Consider the following 23,601-nt stretch of genomic DNA (forward strand, 5'->3'; position numbering starts at 1 on the left):
GATGTAGTGTTTGTTCACTTGTGGGATGAATGTAGTGTTTGTTCACTTGTAGGATGAATGTAGTGTTTGTTCACTTGTAGGATGATGTAGTGTTTGTTCACTTGTAGGATGATGTAGTGTTTGTTCACTTGTGGGATGAATGTAGTGTTTGTTCACTTGTAGGATGATGTAGTGTTTGTTCACTTGTAGGATGATGTAGTGTTTGTTCACTTGTGGGATGAATGTAGTGTTTGTTCACTTGTGGGATGAATGTAGTGTTTGTTCACTTGTAGGATGATGTAGTGTTTGTTCACTTGTGGGATGAATGTAGTGTTTGTTCACTTGTAGGATGATGTAGTGTTTGTTCACTTGTAGGATGATGTAGTGTTTGTTCACTTGTAGGATGATGTAGTGTTTGTTCACTTGTGGGATGAATGTAGTGTTTGTTCACTTGTAGGATGATGTAGTGTTTGTTCACTTGTAGGATGATGTAGTGTTTGTTCACTTGTGGGATGAATGTAGTGTTTGTTCACTTGTGGGATGAATGTAGTGTTTGTTCACTTGTAGGATGATGTAGTGTTTGTTCACTTGTGGGATGAATGTAGTGTTTGTTCACTTGTGGGATGAATGTAGTGTTTGTTCACTTGTAGGATGATGTAGTGTTTGTTCACTTGTGGGATGATGTAGTGTTTGTTCACTTGTAGGATGATGTAGTGTTTGTTCACTTGTGGGATGATGTAGTGTTTGTTCACTTGTAGGATGATGTAGTGTTTGTTCGCTTGTAGGATGATGTAGTGTTTGTTCACTTGTGGGATGAATGTAGTGTTTGTTCACTTGTGGGATGATGTAGTGTTCGTTCGCTTGTGGGATGAATGTAGTGTTTGTTCACTTGTGGGATGAATGTAGTGTTTGTTCACTTGTAGGATGATGTAGTGTTTGTTCACTTGTGGGATGATGTAGTGTTTGTTCACTTGTAGGATGATGTAGTGTTTGTTCACTTGTGGGATGATGTAGTGTTTGTTCACTTGTAGGATGATGTAGTGTTTGTTCGCTTGTAGGATGATGTAGTGTTTGTTCGCTTGTAGGATGATGTAGTGTTTGTTCGCTTGTGGGATGAATGTAGTGTTTGTTCGCTTGTGGGATGAATGTAGTGTTTGTTCGCTTGTGGGATGAATGTAGTGTTTGTTCGCTTGTGGGATGAATGTAGTGTTTGTTCGCTTGTGGGATGATGTAGTGTTTGTTCGCTTGTGGGATGAATGTAGTGTTTGTTCGCTTGTGGGATGAATGTAGTGTTTGTTCGCTTGTAGGATGAATGTAGTGTATGGAAGTGAGGTGGGACGAATCATTTGTTATATTATACTGTGTTTAGTTTTTCTGTGGTGAGGTGTGGAGATTGTTATTTTCTAACCTTTATTTATTTCGTAATTATTGAGGTGTTATGTATTATGTATTTGATATGAAGTTTAATATACAACAATAATAAGTGTGTAAAGAATTTTTGGATAATTGAGAATATCTTCGTACATACAGTTTTATGTAAAATGTCAATACCTGTGACATTCTTTGGGTTATATTACATATTGTGTTTATGGCTGCAATTTTGGATGTAATAAACCCACCTGTATTTGGAGCTGTGGGCTGTCTTTAGTTTAGTTAAATGTATGTTATGTGTGATGGTTGGGTTTTTTTTTGGGGGGGGTTATCAAACTTTTTTAGTTTAACGTGTGTTTTCTTATGTATAAGTTTAGTGCTACGGTAGGGAATGTGTAGTTTTCTTTTGTTATATATAATGGATACGTTTCATTGCTTACATTGTCTACATGTATAACTATGTATTGCGTTTTTCAATAAAATATAAAAAAAAAATGTGCACGTGTGTGTGTACTCACCTAGTTGTGGTTGCAGGGGTCAATTCATAATTGTGTATGTGTGTGTGTATGTGTGTGTGTATGTGTGTGTGTGTGTGTGTGTGTGTGTGTGTGTGTGTGTGTGTGTGTGTGTGTGTGTGTGTGTGTGTGTGTATGTATGTGTGTGTGTGTGTGTGTGTGTGTGTGTGTGTGTATGTGTGTGTGTGTGTGTGTGTGTGTGTGTGTGTGTGTGTGTGTGTGTGTGTGTGTGTGTGTGTGTGTGTGTGTGTGTGTGTAATCATGGGGCCCCTGCCGCAACCATATTTAAAACCGCGTTTGGTGTTTGCTTTCACCACCGCCACCTTATGTAAGTAATTCCATTTTCCTGACCCGTATGAGCTGAAGAAGTAATTCCTAACATTTATGTGACTCATTTGTTTCTTCAGTTTCCAGCTACGCTCCCTTGTTTCTGATCCCTGCTTTTCAAGTGGTATGCCCTGGTCTGTTCTCTCAAGTCCTCTTGGTAATTTACACTTTATTATCATGCCTCTCCTGGTTCTTGATTTCTCTAGGATTCGCATTCTCTGCCTCTTTTACCTCTCCTAGTACGGCAGTTTTAGAACAAGTATTCTTGCCAGTAATCTTCAACCTTCCACAATATTCCTAACTCCCTACTTATTGGGATCTAACCAAATGTAGCCATTTTTTTCTGCCTGTATGTGTGTGCTCTTTGTGTATCTGCAAAGAGTACAGGTAGGTCCGGCATAAATACAAAAGCTGAAACAGAGTTCATCCGAGCAAAGGTAAGGTTGGTGGTCATTCCCCAGACCGAGGGCTGGGACGCACTCTCCTTCCTCATTACCTATGAGATATATTAACCATGTTTGACTTGCCAAGGTCACGTTCTCTGCCTCCTGTTGTCACTTGTTCTCATGGGAATAATTTATCACTGGCCATTCGGTGCGAATTCCATCAACATTTAACTAAATGAGGAGTATATACTCTCTCTCTCTCTCTCTCTCTCTCTCTCTCTCTCTCTCTCTCTCTCTCAGCCCGAGACAATTTCAGGTGAAACTCATAATTTGAGCCTAAATTGGATTTTCAGAGATAAAAAACGTAAATTAATAGCTAATGCCTCTAAGCAGAGGAATACTTTAATCCATCCAATAAATTAATAGAAATACAGGGTGTTTCAAATATATGGACACAGCTTCAAAGGAGTTTGCTTTGAAATTGGGTCCATTAGTTTGAAACACTGCATTACTACCAATATATACTGAATGTTATAATAAATGCTTTTCGAGATATTATTTACCATGTTTCCATTTTTTTATTCAAGAAGTGAATTTTACTTTTTAGTATTTAATAAACAATAGAAGAATTAGATGTTACATCACTCAAAGGATGAAAATTGACGTGATGACGTGTGTGTTAATTAATTTTTTTGCATTTATTATTTTGATGACATTGATAATTGAATCAGTAAATTATGTTTTAATGAGGCAGTGATTGTTATCAAATGAACCTAATTCCTCAGAAATGTTTAGATTTATTCATGCAAATAATAGGAACCAGACACACACCGTACTCTTGGCACCACCAGCCTGGAATTGTGACCCCTACCCTGGGAGAGAAGGAACTCCCTGTCCTACCCTGGGAGAGAAGGAACTCCCTGTCCTACCCTGGGAGAGAAGGAACTCCCTGTCCTACCCTGGGAGAGAAGGAACTCCCTGTCCTACCCTGGGAGAGAAGGAACTCCCTGTCCTACCCTGGGAGAGAAGAAAACTCCCTGTCCTACCCTGGGAGAGAAGGAACTCCCTGTCCTACCCTGGGAGAGAAGGAACTCCCTGTCCTACCCTGGGAGAGAAGGAACTCCCTGTCCTACCCTGGGAGAGAAGGAACTCCCTGTCCTACCCTGGGAGAGAAGGAACTCCCTGTCCTACCCTGGGAGAGAAGGAACTCCCTGTCCTATCCTGGGAGAGAAGGAACTCCCTGTCCTACTCTGGGAGAGAAGGAACTCCCTGTCCTACCCTGGGAGAGAAGGAACTCCCTGTCCTACCCTGGGAGAGAAGGAACTCCCTGCTCTACCCTGGGAGAGAAGAAACTCCCTGTCCTACTCCGGGATAAAAGACTCCCTCTCTCCCTGCCCTCGGACTAGGAACGAGAGAAAGATAATTCGATTTAACAAAAAAAACAAGTTTCAAACGTGAAACATAATTTTAATAAATTGAAACACAAGCTTTCCACTTCCACAGGAAACTATCTTGCTTACAAAGCTAAGTATGAACTGTTCCGTACATAGACGATGATCGCCAGGATGAACAGACAAAGTTAGCTTTTTTAGTACAAGCTTATGTGGTATGATGACTGTTAATATTAGACAGCCATTACTCGGTTTTACTGGAGTTTGCTATAATTTATCGAAATGCAGAGCAAATACATTTTAATGGTTACAAAAAGAGAATTGAAACTGGTTGGGCTCGTAAAGGACTGACTAGCAGTGGCTGGTAGACGTAGTGTAATACTCTTCTGTTGTTATATTCTTTATCAAGGATCATTTACGGACTGAGAAACGAGGAGTTACAAAGTAAGACTCTACGGTTCGATAATGTATTATAAGATTGTCCTATAGGGGCTCTGGTGGCCTGGTGGTTAACGCTCTCGCTTCACACGGTGAGGGCCTGGGTTCGATTCCCAGCCAGAGTAGAAACATTGGACGTGTTTCTTTCCACCTATTGTCTATGTTCCTCATCAGTAAAATGGGTACCTGGGTGTTAGTCGACTGGTGTGGGTCGCATCCTGGGACACTGACCTAAGGAGGCCTGGTCACAGACCGGGCCGCGGGGGCGTTTACCCCCGGAACTCTCTCCAGATAAACTCTCTCCAGATACTATCATCTAGTAAGATCCCTCGAGGGGTGATGACGTTAAATAATTCGTATTGACAACAAGTACCATGAACGTTTATCAAACATTCATCAAAATTCTCTCGTGTACTTAGAGCAACGGATCGTCGGGTTAATACAATAACTGAAATATTCATTTACAGCTGGACTGCATCCGAAGAGATTAACCTGACGTAATACAACATTAAAGTGGCTCTTAAAAACAGTGGAAAATATGCTATTAGTAAAGATAATTCGTAGAACATTGATTATAAAAATATGCAATTTGTTGCGCACAACAGATAAAATAATATTTATGGAAACTTTTTTTTTCTTCTGGTTCAATAGAAACTCTTCAAAACATGTTGGTTACAAATAATGGAGTACAGTCCAAAAAATATAAACGCATTTTGTATATATGTAAATATATAAATTAGGGTTACATATTTACATGATAAGGTACCTTATTCATGCCAGTGTGTGTATATATTTCTCTTACTCCAGGAAACTATTATTTTTCCCTGGCAATCACGAAGTTTTTATTATGTCTGAAAAGCATTTGTATTCCTCAGACATGTTTGGTTGCCCCAACACAAGCTTTTGTTAGACGAGCTCTGATTGCTTGCAGCAAACTTTTGCAGCAATCAATCAGTTTACTCTTTGCGAGACTTGCAACATCGACTAGCAACGTCGCCAGGGTGAGAGAGCAACATGGACTAGCTCCAGTAGGGTGAAGAAAAAAACAGCATAGACTAGCTCCATTAAGGTGAAGGAAAGAACAGCATAGACTAGCTCCACTAGGGTGAAGGAAAGAACAGCATAGACTAGCTCCACTAGGGTGAAGGAAAGAACAGCATAGATTAGCTCTAACAGGGTAAAGGAAAGAACAGCATTGACTAGCTCCACTAGGGTGAAGGAAAGAACAGCATTGACTAGTTATAACAGGGTGAAGGAGACAGCAACATGAGCTAGCTCCACCAGAGTGAAGAAGAGAGGAGAGCTAGGAAGAGTAGTACGAGTGAGCAATGATGATGTCAACACACACAGACGAAAAATTATCTGTCACCTTGTAGCTGGCTGATTAGTTTGCTAGCTTTATAGCTTGTGTTCATATACTGAGAAATACACACCTCTTCTAGTTTTAATCAGATGCATTACAATTGTATTTCATTTGTTTCTACCTGACTCCCTATCTGTGGATTTAAGCAACCTTTTTGACACAATATAAAATTTCTCATCCATAATGTTCTGTAAAGTCAGAAGTATTCAAGAGTACAGCATGTTTACCAGGTACTTTCTTTAATAATATGACAAAAGATGCCAAGGAAAGATCATAAAGAACTGTTGTTGTATATCTGCAGTACAGGAAGAAACAGTATTTTACACTGAATCATCTTTTGACCAACAGAAGGTAACTGAAATCGCTGACAGAAACCATGATATTTGGATATCCAGTTTGCTACACGAAACTTATGTGATTAGAGAAATCGTAATGACACAATTGGAAACAAACCATACCACGGGCGGGGATAGAACCCGCGATCAGAGAGTCTCAAAACTCCAGACCGTGGCTAACGCGACGGTCTGGAGTTTTGAGACTATCTGATCGCGGGTTCCATCCCCGCCCGTGGTATGGTTTCTTATGTGATTAGTTATGGGATTTATTACAGATGAAGTGAGATTCAAGGGCTCATTAGGAAGACAAGATTACCTCGCAAGGAACCCAGTATGCAGAAGGTACTTCAAATATCATGGAATTACGAGACCAGATCTACGATTGCAGTGTACTAATATCCGGCCTTTATGACTTCTTTCGGCTACTTTATTGTTATGCTGATGGAGTCCCCGCCCCCGTGTCTGACCAGTGAAGGTTATTGGAGTAGCTTTAGGGAAACCCGTGTTGGTTATGGTATATTTTATTTTCATGTAGCATTACCTCATTGATGTCAATAACCCAGCTGTAATCCTTGATAACAAACGTAGTCAGAAAATCCTTACAAGACACCTCACGATAAGATAATTGATTAAAGGGTTCAAACGTCTTACAAATAACACAAATATAAAATAAATATTTAAAATAAATAATATATATTTCCACTTTTATAAACTGAATGAACGTTGGTTTTCTCCTTTGACAAGAAGAATGTAAAAAAAAAAGGAGAAGGAAATGAGAGAGAGAGAAAAAACATAAAACAGCTTGGAACGCGGAAATTTATAAGAGCTCTCAAGAACACCGGAAATTTGTCATTCTGGAAGCAATCAGGGGAAGATTTACTCTCCTTTGATTTAATGATTGCCTATCATATCAAAGGTAACTTATTCTGAGTCAAGGCCTTCTTTAACCATAGCCTTTCAAGATTAAAGACTGGGATCATTCCTGAGTATTTAAAAAGGTGAAGTCATTAGAGGGGTGACCCGTAGCTTTGTGGTCAGAGTTCGGTACACAAACTTACGGGAATTGAGTTCAATCTTGGGGATCTCTCTGTACGGTTCATTCTTTGACAGAGACGGAAACAGTATTGTACACCTACCTTGGTTATTAATATCATTGTCTGATGCATGGATAGACAGAAGTGGACAGTGTATCGTACAGCCCCGTTTATTCTTGATCTCGAGGACGTTATAAACAAGGACAAAAATATCCTCAGAAAAGTTTTAACGACAGAGGAAAAAGGAGGAAATAAATATAGTTCATACCCGCTAAACGACCCAAGGGCAAGTCTATCACTGAGTCTCCACCGTGCACGACAAAGAGTTATTAAGAAAACACGACACATGGGATGGCAGGTAAACGTTGGAAGACGACTGATCTAGGAGTCTCTAGTGTTGTCAACCAGAAAGTTTGATCACGATACAAACATCCGCTGCTGCGCTGCTATCACACAACACTCCTCCACTACCACTAACACTCTTCCACCACCTATACTCCACCACCACTAACACTCCTCCACCACCAACACTTCTCCACCACCACCAACACTCGTCTACCACCAGCACTCCTCCTCCACCACCTACACTCCTCCTTCACCACTGACACTCCTTCTCCACTACTAACATTCTCCTCCACCACCACCAGTTCTCTCCACCACCTCCAGTTCCCTCCACCACCACCAGTTCTCCCAACCACCACCAGTTCCCTCCACCACCACCAGTTCCCTCCACCACCACCAGTTCCCTCCACCTCCAGTTCCCTCCACCAGTTGGCTCCACCTCCGTTCCCTCCACCAGCTCCCTCCACCTCCAATTCCTTCCACCACCACCAGTTCCCTCCGCCACCACAAGTTCCCTCCACCACCACCAGTTCCCTCCACCACCACCAGTTCCCTCCGCCACCACCAGTTCCCTCCACCACCAGTTCCTTCCACCACCACCAGTTCCCTCCACCTCCAGTTCCCTCCACCACCAACAGTTTCCTCCACTATCAACAGTTCTCTCCTCCACCACCAGTTCCCTCCACTACCACCAGTTCCTTCCACCACCACCAGTTCCCTCCACCTCCAGTTCCCTCCACCTCCAGTTCCCTCCACCACCAACAGTTCCCTCCACTACCACCAGTTCCCTCAAACACAAACCCTTCATAACTCATTACTCTCCTTCTCTAACTGATAAATAGTGGTATTTTTACGTGTATAAAGACGGAGGTGTAATAAAGTACATGAAAGGGTGTTGACGCGAAGTTCAGCTTGAATAATAATGAAGGTAATACTGAATGAAAGTTCTCACGCTGATAGCAGTGTTTTTGAAAGACTTGAAAGAGATGTTGTAGAGGTTGGTGGAGGAGTGTGCAAGGGACGGTGCAAAAAAAGTTTAAAATGAACAGTGAAAGCGAACTACGAAAGGAAAGAATGAAAGTGGGTGTATATAAGAGCAAGGCGATGAGATGTCGAATTAAATATATGACATCAAATTGCTATGAGAATAAAGAAAGTGAGATAATTCAGATATCTGAGGATGGATGTATCAAAAGATGAGCTACGAGAAAGTGATGAGAATCACAGAATGGATGAAGGGAATGAAAACAGCAATAGTCTCCAAGATTTTGTGGACACAACGTTTAATACAAACAAACGGAGACATGTGAAAATAGGGAGTGATGTCTTTTTCTATTTTTATGGCGAGTTAGGTTCTTTGATCTCCAGTATCATGTTCAAAAGCTGATGGGAGATAGAAAAAAAGATAAGATACAATCCTTAAATATACTGATCATTAAGAAAAACTCAGCTTCAAAATATACAAGAAAGACATTGTGAGGGAAAAGTTCAGTAGATAGGAGTAGCGAGGGAGTATATAGTAACAATAGTTTCATTGCCGGCTACTTGTTAAGGTAGGGTAAGTCCAGCTCCCGCTATTCCCGCCTTTTCTCCCCCACTCCTAAAGTGATAGTTTGATTGGCGGCTGCTTGCTAACGTAGGGTCAGTCTAGCTCCCACTATCCCTTCCCCTTCCTCTCCCCCCCCCCCGAAAGGTGACGTGTGGGGCTCTGGTCAAACAGTAAATCACTCGACTCACAGCTCCCAACACTACTGTAAGTACATGCCTGCCTTGTATTCTAGTGGATTTATTGGTTGAAAGCTTCACTTTTGACCAATAATAAACTTAGTCTTTTCAGCCTTGCTCTAAGTTGACTGTTGTAATAATCACCACATCTTTTAGGTATTGTACTTATCATGGAGAGTGATTATTTAACCAGTGGGTAACCTGTCTATCTTTTCAGCTTGTTTGACAGAGAGGGTCACCTGTCAATCAACGAGAAGAACTGACGGAGACGGACTAACGTCCTGGAGACGTCTCATTTTGGATTTAATTACCTGTGCACCTGTATGAAATTGCAGGACATAACCCCACATCATTGCAGCGGTAAAGAACCTGCTTTCCTGTCATCGGGATATAATACTCACGGCTATACTGTGAAGAACTAGCCAGTGGGTCGTAACCAACACCTGCGACCCCCCCCATCATCAGCAACGGCTACGATTTCAACAACAGTGTCACCAACACCAGACACCCCTATACATATTAGCGTTGAATTCAGTTATTTATATTTTTCATTTTTCATTTTCTTTAATGTAGGATTAATATTTCATATTTAAGTGTTTTATATTTTATATTTTCTGTATAATAAAGTGTTTATGTTTGTCTGTTATTATTTCTTTTTCTATTCATTAATTTTCCTGAGGAGGAGCCAGCCTGAGTAATACTGTCTGAAGTTATTACAGGGCTGAGTAAGCCTTCACAAGTGGCGACCTTGCCAGGATCAACTCGACTGAATCAAGATTCAACTTCATCTCGAATCTACCATTGGAACTTCAACGCCGCATACCACAGACGGTTACCACCAGCCATGAGTAATCATTCTCTATGGTAGGACTACAGTACAGGTATTTAAAAGATTTGGTGATTGTTATAGTCTCAATATATTGTAAGTCAAGTCAGGCAGGATATAATATTTAATTCTGCCACCTTTTGGAGCTTGAAACACTTTGGAGGATTAGACTCTAGGGACCCGAGATTTTCCAGTGATAATTTGTTTCATTGAGCTCTTTATTATATCAAGGGAACTGTCATAGAACACTCTTGATTTGTTGGTGAGAAGATTGGATGGTCAAATGACCCCATTCTACTTACTGTTTGCTCGGAGCCGGCATAGAACCCTTCGTTTTAATTAATACATATTGTTTAATTGAAGCAGGGATCAAGCCCTCTGGTTTATTTACAGTTTGAGCGGAGCAGGAATTGAACCCTCCGTTTTCTTTAATACCCGTTTCATTTCCCCTGATAGTTTAAGTTATTCTTGCAAGCATGGAGGAATACCAATTTTGGATGAACGCTGGAAGTAAGTTAGGAATAACAGGGAAAAATTTAGAATCTTTCATTAGTGCTAAGATCCAGGAAAGACTTGAAAGAGAGAGAATTGAGAGAGAAGAAAGACGGCTAGAAAGGGAAAGAGAAGAGAATAAGAAGAGAGATAGAATCGAAAGAGAAGAGAAAAAGGAGAGAGAAAGAATTGAGAGAGAAATCCGAGAAAGACAGTTAGAGAGAGAGCGAGAAGACCAAAAAGAGCGTGATAGACTTGATCATGAAGAAAGAGCTAGAGAACGTGAAGAACAAGCTAAAATACGTAAGGAACAGGTTAAATTAAGAGAACTCGAGGAAAGAGCAAAGGATAGAGAAGTTGAGAAAAAAGCTAGAGAACATGAGTTAATAGAGAGAGAAAAGGATCGCGAGCTCGAAAAATCTCGCCTTGAATTAGAGAATAAAAAGTTAACTTTTACACAACAACAATTAGAGGAAGGAGTAATGGAACAACATGCAGTCAGTGCACATATTCCAACACCTAATTTACCTCCCTTCACAGAGGGGGAAGACATAACTTCATACATTATCAGGTTTGAAAATACCGCTACCCTCTGTGAATGGCCTGCTGACACCTGGGCTACCAGGTTAGGAATGTTATTTTCAGGTTAGGAATGTTATTTTCTGGTAGAGCCTTGAATATTTATGCAACTTTGTCACAGGATATCATATGTAATTATAACCTACTGAAGAAAGCAATCCTTAAAGCATATCAAAAAAACACTAATTCTTACAGGAAAGATTTCAGGTATGCCACCTTACAGCCTGGCCAGAACTTTCAGCAGTTACAGGTAACACTCTTTCGTTTGTTCGACTTTTGGATAGAGAGTTCAGGAATTGATCACAGTTATGAATCTCTTAGAGACTTCATGGTTGCTGACCAGTTCCTGACAGCTCTTCCCCATCAGATACGAACATTCATCAGAGAACGTAACCTGATTAAAGCTGAGGAAGTTGCTGAGGCTGCTGACCTGTATGCTGAGGCTCACAATTCCTATAAAGACCTAAAGGGATCGAACCCTAAGGGCAAGGGTTCATCAGATCTTAAGAAATCAAAGCCTCTAGTGGAAAGTAAAATGACTTCTTTTATTCCTGTTTGTCATTTGTGTGGTGTTAAGGGACATAAACGTCCTTATTGTCCTTCTAAGAAGGTCCAAAAAGTTGGAAGATGTTTTAAAGACTGTAATGACTAAGCACCCTTCTGTTCAGGAACAGTTAATGGACTTAATGTATCTACCATTTTACGAGACACTGGATGCACATGTGTAGTCATTTCTGATAAGCTGTTCCCTAACCTTAAAGAAACTCATTCCTCTGCTATACTTTCAGACTACTTGTGCCGTACGGACATTTTTCCTACCATCCGTTGTTACATTAGGTCTAAATGGTTCACAGGTTGGTCTGAAGCCGTACTAGCTCCCATCACTTCTTGCTCGGTACTAATAGGTAATGTAAAAGGTGCCATTCTTCCTTCTGAGGTTGACCTTTCATCACCAAAGATGGATATAAGTGTTTCAGATCCTCTTCCTGTAGTCAGAGAAGCCCCTCGAAAGTTCAGATGAGACAATGTCTCGCGATATTCATGTGGGATTAAAAACCAGTGATGCTACTCTCGAAAGCGAGGAAGTAGGATCACCGGTTCACTTGTTAGATGAAAGTGAAGATATCACCTCCGATACTATAAATGTCTTGACTAGGGCTCAGACCAAAGCCCAGGCTTCTCCTACTGTCCATCCTTTGATTTTCCCTGACTTCAAGCCTTTAGATGTATCGAAGGACTCCTTTGTCAATTTACAACATAATTGCCCTTCTCTTCAGAATTGCCATAATGCGGCTAAACAAAATCAAGTTATCCAATGGAAAAACTTTTCATATAAATTTGAATATATAAAAGGTATCTTGTACAAGTCGGTATTCAAATTAAATTCAGATGAGATAGACTATTCCATCTTAGTTGTTCCAAGTCAATGCAGAGAGACTGTTCTTAAAATGGCTCATGACCTGCCAGTGGCCGGACATTTCTCGCATCGTAAAACCTTAAAAAAAATTAGGGAAACCTATTTTTGGCCAAAAATGTCCTCAGATGTCACTACCTATTGTAGATCGTGTAAAGTTTGCCAACTGTCATCCTCCCGAGGTACCAGGCGAGTACCTATGGTCAAAATGCCTATCTTTACGGTACCGTTTGAAAGAGTAGCTATTGACATCGTTGGTCCTTTATCTCCACTTTCATCTGGGGGACATAGATATATATTAACATTAGTTGATTATGCTTCGAGCTTCCCTGAAGCCGTTCCCTTAAAGACCATAACTACTACAGAGGTGGCTGAAGCCCTTTTGTCCATCTTCTCCAGAGTGGGCATCCCTAGAGAAATTTTGTCTGACCGTGGGACACAATTCACATCTGACTTAATGCAACATCTATACCAACTTCTGGGAGTGAAGCCTCTCTTCACCACACCCTATCATCCCAGCTGTAATGGGAGGATTGAGCGCCAGCATTCGATTCTCAAGTCCATTTTAAGGAAACCTACCCTGTGCTTTGTTTGCCATGAGGGAAGTTCCCAGTGACTCTTCGGGGTTTTCACCTTTTGAACTTCTCTATGGTAGACAGGCCAGAGGCCCATTGTCCATCCTTCATGACTTATGGACTAATGAGAAGGTAAATGCTGAGGTTCAGTCTTATCAGTTTCTCCTTGACCTTAGATCCAAACTTGAGGAGACCTCTGACATAGTTTCGAAAAACCTAAGCTTGTCAATGGACCAGTACAAAACCTATTTTGACTCCAAAAGTCAGAGGAGAAGTTTTAAAGTAGGGGATGAAGTTCTTGTACTTTTGCCTATCAAGTCAAATAAATTATTAGTAGCATGGAAAGGTCCATATAAAGTATTAAAAATTTGTGAGAAAGTTGATTACCTCATAGAAGTCAAGGGGAAACCTAAGCTTTATCATATCAACATCCTTAAGAAATGTTACCGAAGAAATTCGGTTAACTGCCTTAATAACTTTGACTTAGTTTTTCCCCACGAACTTGATAAGACAACTGAAGAATGTAAAGTGTGCGTAATTGACACCTCTAACTTAGACTATGATGAAGAACTACATGACTTGGTGACTCTTGACCACTCGGACGCAACCAACATTAATATTAATGAATCTTTGGATGACCATAAGAGACATGAACTACTTCAATGTGTGAGTAACTTTTCAGACGTCTTTACTGATATTCCAGGTGTTACCTCCACGGTAATCCATAAGATTGACTTAGTGACGGACAATCCTATCAAACGAAAATTATACCCAGTTCCAGTTCACCTTAGGGATGCATTTGACCGAGAGGTAGACAAATTATTAAAACTAAAGATCATTGAACCTTCAGTATCTTCATATTGTTCACCAGTAGTCATGGTTAAGAAGGAGGATAATTCATATAGACTTGCTATTGACTTCAGAGGCCTTAATACTATAACTCGGTGGGATGCTGAACCTATGCTCTTGATAGATAGTGATCTACACAAATTTTATGACGCTTCCTTCTTTTCAGAGATTGATATTGCGCAGGCATATCAAGTAATGTTAGATCCTTCTTCTAAGCAGTACACCGCTTTTCCTACACACCAAGGACTGATGCAATATAGAACTATGCCCTTCGGTTTGGTAACTGCCTGTGCTACCTACGTGAGACTGATGAGAAAGGTCTTGGGTAATATGCCAAATGTTTCAGTTTATTTTGATAACATTTACATAATGACATCCACGTGGGGCGAACATATCCAAACATTAACATCAGTTTTGCGTAGGTTACGCTCACATGGCCTCACTGCCAAGCCGAAGAAATGCTTCCTTGGGTATAACAAGATTAGATATCTTGGACTGATACTTTCTAATAACTCTCTGCAGCCTCTCCCCAGTAAGATCAAAGCTTTATTAGAATTTAAATTCCCCAAAACCAAGAAGCTCATGCGTAGCTTTCTTGGTTCTGTAAATTTTTATGCACGGTTTATCCTGAACCTTACTGATCTTACAGGCATCTTATCTGACTTCCTTAAAAAGTCTGTGAAGGAACCTCTTGAACTTTCCGACGTAGCTCGGGAAAAGTTTAATGAGATTAAAAGTATCTTTTCGAAAGGCCCTATACTTAAGATTCCAGATATTAATAAAACATTTTGCTTAAGAACTGATGCCTCCAATACTGGCTTAGGTGCAGTGTTACTACAATACCATGATGGTACTCCCTTCCCTGTATGCTTCCTAAGCCAGAAACTCCTTCCCGCAGAAATGAGATACTCCACCATAGAAAAGGAATGTTTGGCCCTTGTGTGGGGAATCTCCAAACTTAAATTTTATTTGCTGGGAAAAGAATTCATTTTAGAGACGGACAACAAACCTTTGATATACCTAGAAACTTTTAAGGGAACCAACAGTCGCCTCTTGAGGTGGACATTGGCACTCCAGGCTTTTAAGTACCATATTGTGCATATCAATGGTTCATCCAATTATTTCTCTGACTGGTTAAGTCGTGACAGTCAGTAGAAGATTTCTTGCCTTACGCGACTTCCATATGTTAGAACTTTTTCCTCGCCTATTCTTCTTATACTCCTTGACTATAAGTCTTGGTATGGGGGAGTGTGAGGGAAAAGTTCAGTAGATAGGAGTAGCGAGGGAGTATATAGTAACAATAGTTTCATTGCCGGCTACTTGTTAAGGTAGGGTAAGTCCAGCTCCCGCTATTCCCGCCTTTTCTCCCCCACCCCTAAAGTGATAGTTTGATTGCCGGCTGCTTGTTAACGTAGGGTCAGTCTAGCTCCCACTATCCCTTCCCCTCCCTCTTCCCCCCCCCCAAAAGGTGACGTGTGGGGCTCTGGTCAAACAGTAAATCACTCGACTCACAGCTCCCAACACTACTGTAAGTACATGCCTGCCTTGTATTCTAGTGGATTTATTTGTTGAAAGCTTCACTTTTGACCAATAATAAACTTAGTCTTTTCAGCCTTGCTCTAATTTGACTGTTGTAATAATCACCACGTCTTTTAGGTATTGTACTTATCATGGAGAGTGATTATTTAAGCAGTGGGTAACCTGTCTATCTTTTCAGCTTGTTTGACAGAGAGGGTCACCTGTCAATCAACGAGAAGAACTGATGGAGACGGACTAACGTCCTGGAGACGTCTCATTTTGGATTTAATTACCTGTGCACCTGTATGAAATTGCAGGACGTAACCCCACATCATTGCAGCGGTAAAGAACCTGCTTTCCTGTCATCGGGATATAATACTCACGGCTATACTGTGAAGAACTAGCCAGTGGGTCGTAACCAACACCTGCGACCCCCCCCCCCATCATCAGCAACGGCTACGATTTCAACAACAGTGTCACCAACACCAGACACCCTTATACATATTAGCGTTCAATTCAGTTATTTATATTTTTCATTTTTCATTTTCTTTAATGTAGGATTAATATTTCATATTTAAGTGTTTTATATTTTATATTTTCTGTATAATAGTGTTTATGTTTGTTATTATTTTTTTTCTATTCATTAATTTTCCTGAGGAGGAGCCAGCCTGAGTAATACTGTCTGAAGTTATTACAGGGCTGAGTAAGCCTTCACAGACATACAAGTTAAACACTGAAAATAAGGCAAAACCTATTTGAAGTTCCCACTTTTCGGAAAAAAAAATATTTAGATATCGAACATAATCAACTGAATAAGAAAGGATATCCCATCTGGTTAATCTTTAAGGACTTAAATCCAAACTAAAGAGTTTAATCGATACTTCTCGGGGTCACATACTAACCCATAACGGGACAATAAAAAGAAAATTGTATGAAATTTTTGGGGGGAAGGAGTATAACCAATAATATATAGAACAAAGAGGTAGAAATATAATTACTAAAGTCAGATATACACAAGACATTTCTGCATTTTCCAGCATTTTCAGAGCCATAATATTAACCAGAAAGTTGTATCGTCATTAATTTCGGAAAACGGCAGAAATAAAGCCAAAGAGAACTGGATCCCACACCTATCCTCGTTCTAAGATCAACCATCCCAGAACACGACACTGATCATGCTGCCTGATTTAATTCACATGACCTGATTCAGATTATATAAATTGACTAAGGTCATTTTACTTTCTTTTATATACATCATCTCTTGCGAGGTTGAAATTTACCCGTAAGTACGTTGGTGTCGACGCCTTAATAATGTTACTGACTGGAATTTTATCAGGTAAAACTTCCTAAGCAACGGAAATTTCATTTCAATCTTTCTTCGTAATTCCTTGCAGTGAATATTTGGGACATAGACTACACCTAGAATGACGCTCAAAGGGAAAAAAATGCAGAAAATCGTCCAGATACTCTCAGAAAATAAGTAAAGAAATTTTGAACAAATTAATACCAGAGAAAAAGTACTCTAGAAAGCACAGCGATATTTTAATTAACTTATAAAGAAATCACAATAAAACACGTGATTGCACACATGGAAAATATCACAATGAAAACAGGCAATAAAACTTGAGTGCTTTCATGTGCTTACACACATCTTCAGAGGATATTTGTATGTGTAAACACATATCTGAAGATATGTGTTTACACATATCTGAAGACACGTGTAAAAGCACCTGAAATCGCTCAGGTTTTATGTTTTATTTTCACTGTGGAATTCTTTCTTGTAAGGATTATGATGACGTACACCCTAGACATGTTCGTAGGGACCTGGAAACTAGGACTTCGTGAAGCACAAAATGTTAGTCGGTTAGTCGAGTATCTTTTTCATAGCTTTTTGGGGAACAATTATAGAATTATCGCAGTTAATCCGATAATCATTTATCCCTCACATGTTTAAGTAAAATCAGATTAGCCACAGGATAATTCTATAATTATTTTCCAGAAAAAAATATATAAAAAAATAATCGAATCGAATCTTATACAAATTATGTTCAAAAGTAATATTTTCCCTTGAAGAGTTGTTATAGAATGTGTTGACTGATACGTGGTGGTTGACGCTTCTAGCTTACCCTGCCACTCCCGTTGAGTGATACGAGGTGGTTGACGCTTCTAGCTTACCCTGCTACTCCCGTTGAGTGATACGTGGTGGTTGAAGCTTCTAGCTTACCCTGCCACTCCCGTTGAGTGATACGTGGTGGTTGAAGCTCCTAGCTTACCATGCCACTCCCGTTGAGTGATACGAGGTGGTTGACGCTTCTAGCTTACCCTGCCACTCCCGTTGAGTGATACGAGGTGGTTGACGCTTCTAGCTTACCCTGCCACTCCCGTTGAGTGATACGTGGTGGTTGAAGCTTCTAGCTTACCCTGCCACTCCCGTTGAGTGATACGTGGTGGTTGACGCTTCTAGCTTATCCTGCCACTCCCGTTGAGTGATACGAGGTGCTTGACGCTTCTAGCTTACCCTGCCACTCCCGTTGAGTGATACGAGGTGGTTGACGCTTCTAGCTTACCCTGCCACTCCCGTTGAGTGATATGAGGTGGTTGACGCTTCTAGCTTACCCTGCCACTCCCGTTGAATGATACGTGGTGGTTGACGCTTCTAGCTTACCCTGCCACTCCCGTTGAGTGATACGAGGTGGTTGACGCTTCTAGCTTACCCTGCCACTCCCGTTGAGTGATACGAGGTGGTTGACGCTTCTAGCTTACCCTGCCACTCCCGTTGAATGATACGTGGTGGTTGACGCTTCTAGCTTACCCTGCCACTCCCGTTGAGTGATACGAGGTGGTTGACGCTTCTAGCTTACCCTGCCACTCCCGTTGAGTGATACGAGGTGTTTGACGCTTCTAACTTACCCTGCCACTCCCGTTGAGTGATACGAGGTGGTTGACGCTTCTAGCTTACCCTGCCACTCCCGTTGAGTGATACGAGGTGGTTGACGCTTCTAGCTTACCCTGCCACTCCCGTTGAATGATACGTGGTGGTTGACGCTTCTAGCTTACCCTGCCACTCCCGTTGAGTGATACGAGGTGGTTGACGCTTCTAGCTTACCCTGCCACTCCCGTTGAGTGATACGAGGTGGTTGACGCTTCTAGCTTACCCTGCCACTCCCATTGAGTGATACGAGGTGGTTGACGCTTCTAGCTTACCCTGCCACTCCCGTTGAGTGATACGAGGTGGTTGACGCTTCTAGCTTACCCTGCCACTCCCGTTGAGTGATACGAGGTGGTTGACGCTTCTAGCTTACCCTGCCACTCCCGTTGAATGATACGAGGTGGTTGACGCTTCTAGCTTACCTTGCCACTCCCGTTGAATGATACGAGGTGGTTGACGCTTCTAGCTTACCCTGCCACTCCCGTTGAATGATACGAGGTGGTTGACGTGGTGGTTGAAGCTTCTAGCTTACCCTGCCACTCCCGTTGAGTGATACGTGGTGGTTGATGCTTCTAGCTTACCCTGCCACTCCCGTTGAGTGATACGTGGTGGTTGAAGCTCCTAGCTTACCATGCCACTCCCGTTGAGTGATACATGGTGGTTGAAGCTTCTAGCTTATGCCACTCCCGTTGAGTGATACGTGGTGGTTGAGCTTCTGAGCTTCTAGCTTACCCTGCCACTCCCGTTGAGTGATACGTGGTGACGCTTCTAGTTGACGCTTCTAGCTTACCCTGCCACTCCCGTTGAGTGATAAGTGGTGGTTGACGCTTCTAGCTTACCCTGCCACTCCCGTTGAGTGATACGTGGTGGTTGAAGCTTCTAGCTTACCCTGCCACTCCCGTTGAGTGATACATGGTGGTTGAACGCTTCTAGCTTACCCTGCCACTCCCGTTGAGTGATACGTGGTGGTTGAAGCTCCTAGCTTACCATGCCACTCCCGTTGAGTGATACGTGGTGGTTGAAGCTCCTAGCTTACCCTGCCACTCCCGTTGAGTGATACGAGGTGGTTGACGCTTCTAGCTTACCCTGCCACTCCCGTTGAGTGATACGAGGTGGTTGACGCTTCTACCTTACCCTGCCACTCCCGTTGAGTGATACGAGCTTCTAGCTTACCCTGGTTGATGATACTGGTTGACTCTTTTAGCTTACCCTGCCACTCCCGTTGAGTGATACGTGGTGGTTGAAGCTCCTAGCTTACCCTGCCACTCCCGTTGAGTGATACGAGGTGGTTGACGCTTCTAGCTTACCCTGCCACTCCCGTTGAGTGATACGAGGTGGTTGACGCTTCTAGCTTACCCTGCCACTCCCGTTGAGTGATACGAGGTGGTTGACGCTTCTAGCTTACCCTGCTACTCCCGTTGAGTGATACGTGGTGGTTGAGGTGGTTGACGCTTCTAGCTTACCCTGCCACTCCCGTTGAGTGATACGTGGTGGTTGACGCTTCTAGCTTACCATGCCACTCCCGTTGAGTGATACGAGGTGGTTGACGCTTCTAGCTTACCCTGCCACTCCCGTTGAGTGATACGAGGTGGTTGACGCTTCTAGCTTACCCTGCCACTCCCGTTGAATGATACGAGGTGGTTGACGCTTCTAGCTTACCTTGCCACTCCCGTTGAATGATACGAGGTGGTTGACGCTTCTAGCTTACCCTGCCACTCCCGTTGAATGATGCGAGGTGGTTGACTCTTCTAGCTTACCCTGCCACTCCCGTTGAGTGATACGTGGTGGTTGATGCTTCTAGCTTACCCTGCCACTCCCGTTGAGTGATACGTGGTGGTTGGCTTCTAGCTTACCCTGCTTCGTTGAGTGATACGTGGTAGTTGACGCTTCTAGCTTACCCTGCCACTCCCGTTGACTGATACGAGGTGGTTGACGCTTCTAGCTTACCCTGCCACTCCCGTTGAGTGATACGAGGTGGTTGACGCTTCTAGCTTAGCTTACCCTGCCACTCCCGTTGAGTGATACGAGGTGGTTGACGCTTCTAGCTTACCCTGCCACTCCCGTTGAATGATACGTGGTGGTTGACGCTTCTAGCTTACCCTGCCACTCCGAGGTGGTTGAGTGATACGAGGTGGTTGACGCTTCTAGCTTACCCTGCCACTCCCGAGGTGGTTGACGCTTCTAGCTTACCCTGCTACTCCCGTTGACCCTGCCACTCCCGTTGAGTGATAGCTCCTAGAGGTGGTTGAGGTGGTTGACGCTTCTAGCTTACCCTGCCACTCCCGTTGAGTGATACGAGGTGGTTGACGCTTCTAGCTTACCCTGCCACTCCCGTTGAGTGATACGTGGTGGTTGAAGCTTCTAGCTTACCCTGCCACTCCCGTTGAGTGATACGTGGTGGTTGACGCTTCTAGCTTATCCTGCCACTCCCGTTGAGTGATACGAGGTGGTTGACGCTTCTAGCTTACCCTGCCACTCCCGTTGAGTGATACGAGGTGGTTGACGCTTCTAGCTTACCCTGCCACTCCCGTTGAGTGATACGAGGTGGTTGACGCTTCTAGCTTACCCTGCCACTCCCGTTGAATGATACGTGGTGGTTGACGCTTCTAGCTTACCCTGCCACTCCCGTTGAGTGATACGAGGTGGTTGACGCTTCTAGCTTACCCTGCCACTCCCGTTGAGTGATACGAGGTGTTTGACGCTTCTAACTTACCCTGCCACTCCCGTTGAGTGATACGAGGTGGTTGACGCTTCTAGCTTACCCTGCCACTCCCGTTGAGTGATACGAGGTGGTTGATGCTTCTAGCTTACCCTGCCACTCCCGTTGAATGATACGTGGTGGTTGACGCTTCTAGCTTACCCTGCCACTCCCGTTGAGTGATACGAGGTGGTTGACGCTTCTAGCTTACCCTGCCACTCCCGTTGAGTGATACGAGGTGGTTGACGCTTCTAGCTTACCCTGCCACTCCCGTTGAGTGATACGAGTTGGTTGACGCTTCTAGCTTACCCTGCCACTCCCGTTGAGTGATACGAGGTGGTTGACGCTTCTAGCTTACCCTGCCACTCCCGTTGAGTGATACGAGGTGGTTGACGCTTCTAGCTTACCCTGCCACTCCCGTTGAATGATACGAGGTGGTTGACGCTTCTAGCTTACCTTGCCACTCCCGTTGAATGATACGAGGTGGTTGACGCTTCTAGCTTTCCCCTGCCACTCCCGTTGAATGATGCGAGGTGGTTGACTCTTCTAGCTTACCCTGCCACTCCCGTTGAGTGATACGTGGTGGTTGACGCTTCTAGCTTACCCTGCCACTCCCGTTGAGTGATACGTGGTGGTTGAAGCTTCTAGCTTACCCTGCCACTCCCGTTGAGTGATACGTGGTAGTTGACGCTTCTAGCTTACCCTGCCACTCCCGTTGAGTGATACGTGGTGGTTGACGCTTCTAGCTTACCCTGCCACTCCCGTTGTGTGATACGTGGTGGTTGAAGCTCCTAGCTTACCATGCCACTCCCGTTGAGTGATACGTGGTGGTTGAAGCTTCTAGCTTACCCTGCCACTCCCGTTGAGTGATACGTGGTGGTTGAAGCTTCTGAGTTACCCTGCCACTCCCGTTGAGTGATACATGGTGGTTGAAGCTCCTAGCTTACCCTGCCACTCCCGTTGAGTGATACGTAGTGGCTGACGCTTCTAGCTTACCCTGCCACTCCCGTTGAGTGATACGAGGTGGTTGACGCTTCTAGCTTACCCTGCCACTCCCGTTGAATGATACGAGGTGGTTGACTCTTCTAGCTTACCCTGCCACTCCCGTTGAGTGATACGTGGTGGTTGAAGCTCCTAGCTTACCCTGCCACTCCCGTTGAGTGATACGAGGTGGTTGACGCTTCTAGCTTACCCTGCCACTCCCGTTGAGTGATACGAGGTGGTTGACGCTTCTAGCTTACCCTGCCACTCCCGTTGAGTGATACGAGGTGGTTGACGCTTCTAGCTTACCCTGCCACTCCCGTTGAATGATACGAGGTGGTTGACTCTTCTAGCTTACCCTGCCACTCCCGTTGAGTGATACGTGGTGGCTGACGCTTCTAGCTTACCCTGCCACTCCCGTTGAGTGATACGTGGTGGTTGAAGCTTCTAGCTTACCCTGCCACTCCCGTTGAGTGATACGTAGTGGCTGACACTTCCAGCTTACCCTGCCACTCCCGTTGAGTGATACGTGGTGGTTGAAGCTTCTAGCTTACCCTGCCACTCCCGTTGAGTGATACGTGGTGGTTGACGCTTCTAGCTTACCCTGCCACTCCCGTTGAGTGATACGTGGTGGTTGAAGCTTCTGAGTTACCCTGCCACTCCCGTTGAGTGATACGTGGTGGTTGAAGCTCCTAGCTTACCCTGCCACTCCCATTGAGTGATACGTAGTGGCTGACGCTTCTAGCTTACCCTGCCACTCCCATTGAGTGATACGAGGTGGTTGACGCTTCTAGCTTACCCTGCCACTCCCGTTGAATGATACGAGGTGGTTGACTCTTCTAGCTTACCCTGCCACTCCCGTTGAGTGATACGTGGTGGTTGACGCTTCTAGCTTACCCTGCCACTCCCGTTGAGTGATACGTGGTGGCTGACGCTTCTAGCTTACCCTGCCACTCCCGTTGAGTGATACATGGTGGTTGAAGCTCCTAGCTTACCCTGCCACTCCCGTTGAGTGATACGAGGTGGTTGACGCTTCTAGCTTACCCTGCCACTCCCGTTGAATGATACGAGGTGGTTGACTCTTCTAGCTTACCCTGCCACTCCCGTTGAGTGATACGTGGTGGCTGACGCTTCTAGCTTACCCTGCCACTCCCGTTGAGTGATACGTGGTGGTTGAAGCTTCTAGCTTACCCTGCCACTCCCGTTGAGTGATACGTAGTGGCTGACACTTCCAGCTTACCCTGCCACTCCCGTTGAGTGATACGTGGTGGTTGAAGCTTCTAGCTTACCCTGCCACTCCCGTTGAGTGATACGTGGTGGTTGACGCTTCTAGCTTACCCTGCCACTCCCGTTGAGTGATACGTGGTGGTTGACGCTTCTAGCTTACCCTGCCACTCCCGTTGAGTGATACGTGGTGGTTGAAGCTTCTAGCTTACCCTGCCACTCCCGTTGAGTGATACGTGGTGGTTGAAGCTCCTAGCTTACCCTGCCACTCCCGTTGAGTGATACGTGGTGGTTGAAGCTTCTAGCTTAC

General features: G+C 43.6%; 1 protein-coding gene across 1 annotated transcript in view; it reads right to left on the reverse strand.

The window, feature by feature from the left end:
* The window catches only part of LOC128700685 (probable G-protein coupled receptor B0563.6), a 41,386-nt gene that overhangs the window by 17,043 nt on the left and 742 nt on the right, over window positions 1-23,601 (reverse strand). The gene's annotated exons all lie outside the window — the stretch shown is intronic.

This window comes from Cherax quadricarinatus, chromosome 20 (assembly GCF_038502225.1).
Source record: "Cherax quadricarinatus isolate ZL_2023a chromosome 20, ASM3850222v1, whole genome shotgun sequence".
NCBI lineage: Eukaryota > Metazoa > Arthropoda > Malacostraca > Decapoda > Parastacidae > Cherax > Cherax quadricarinatus.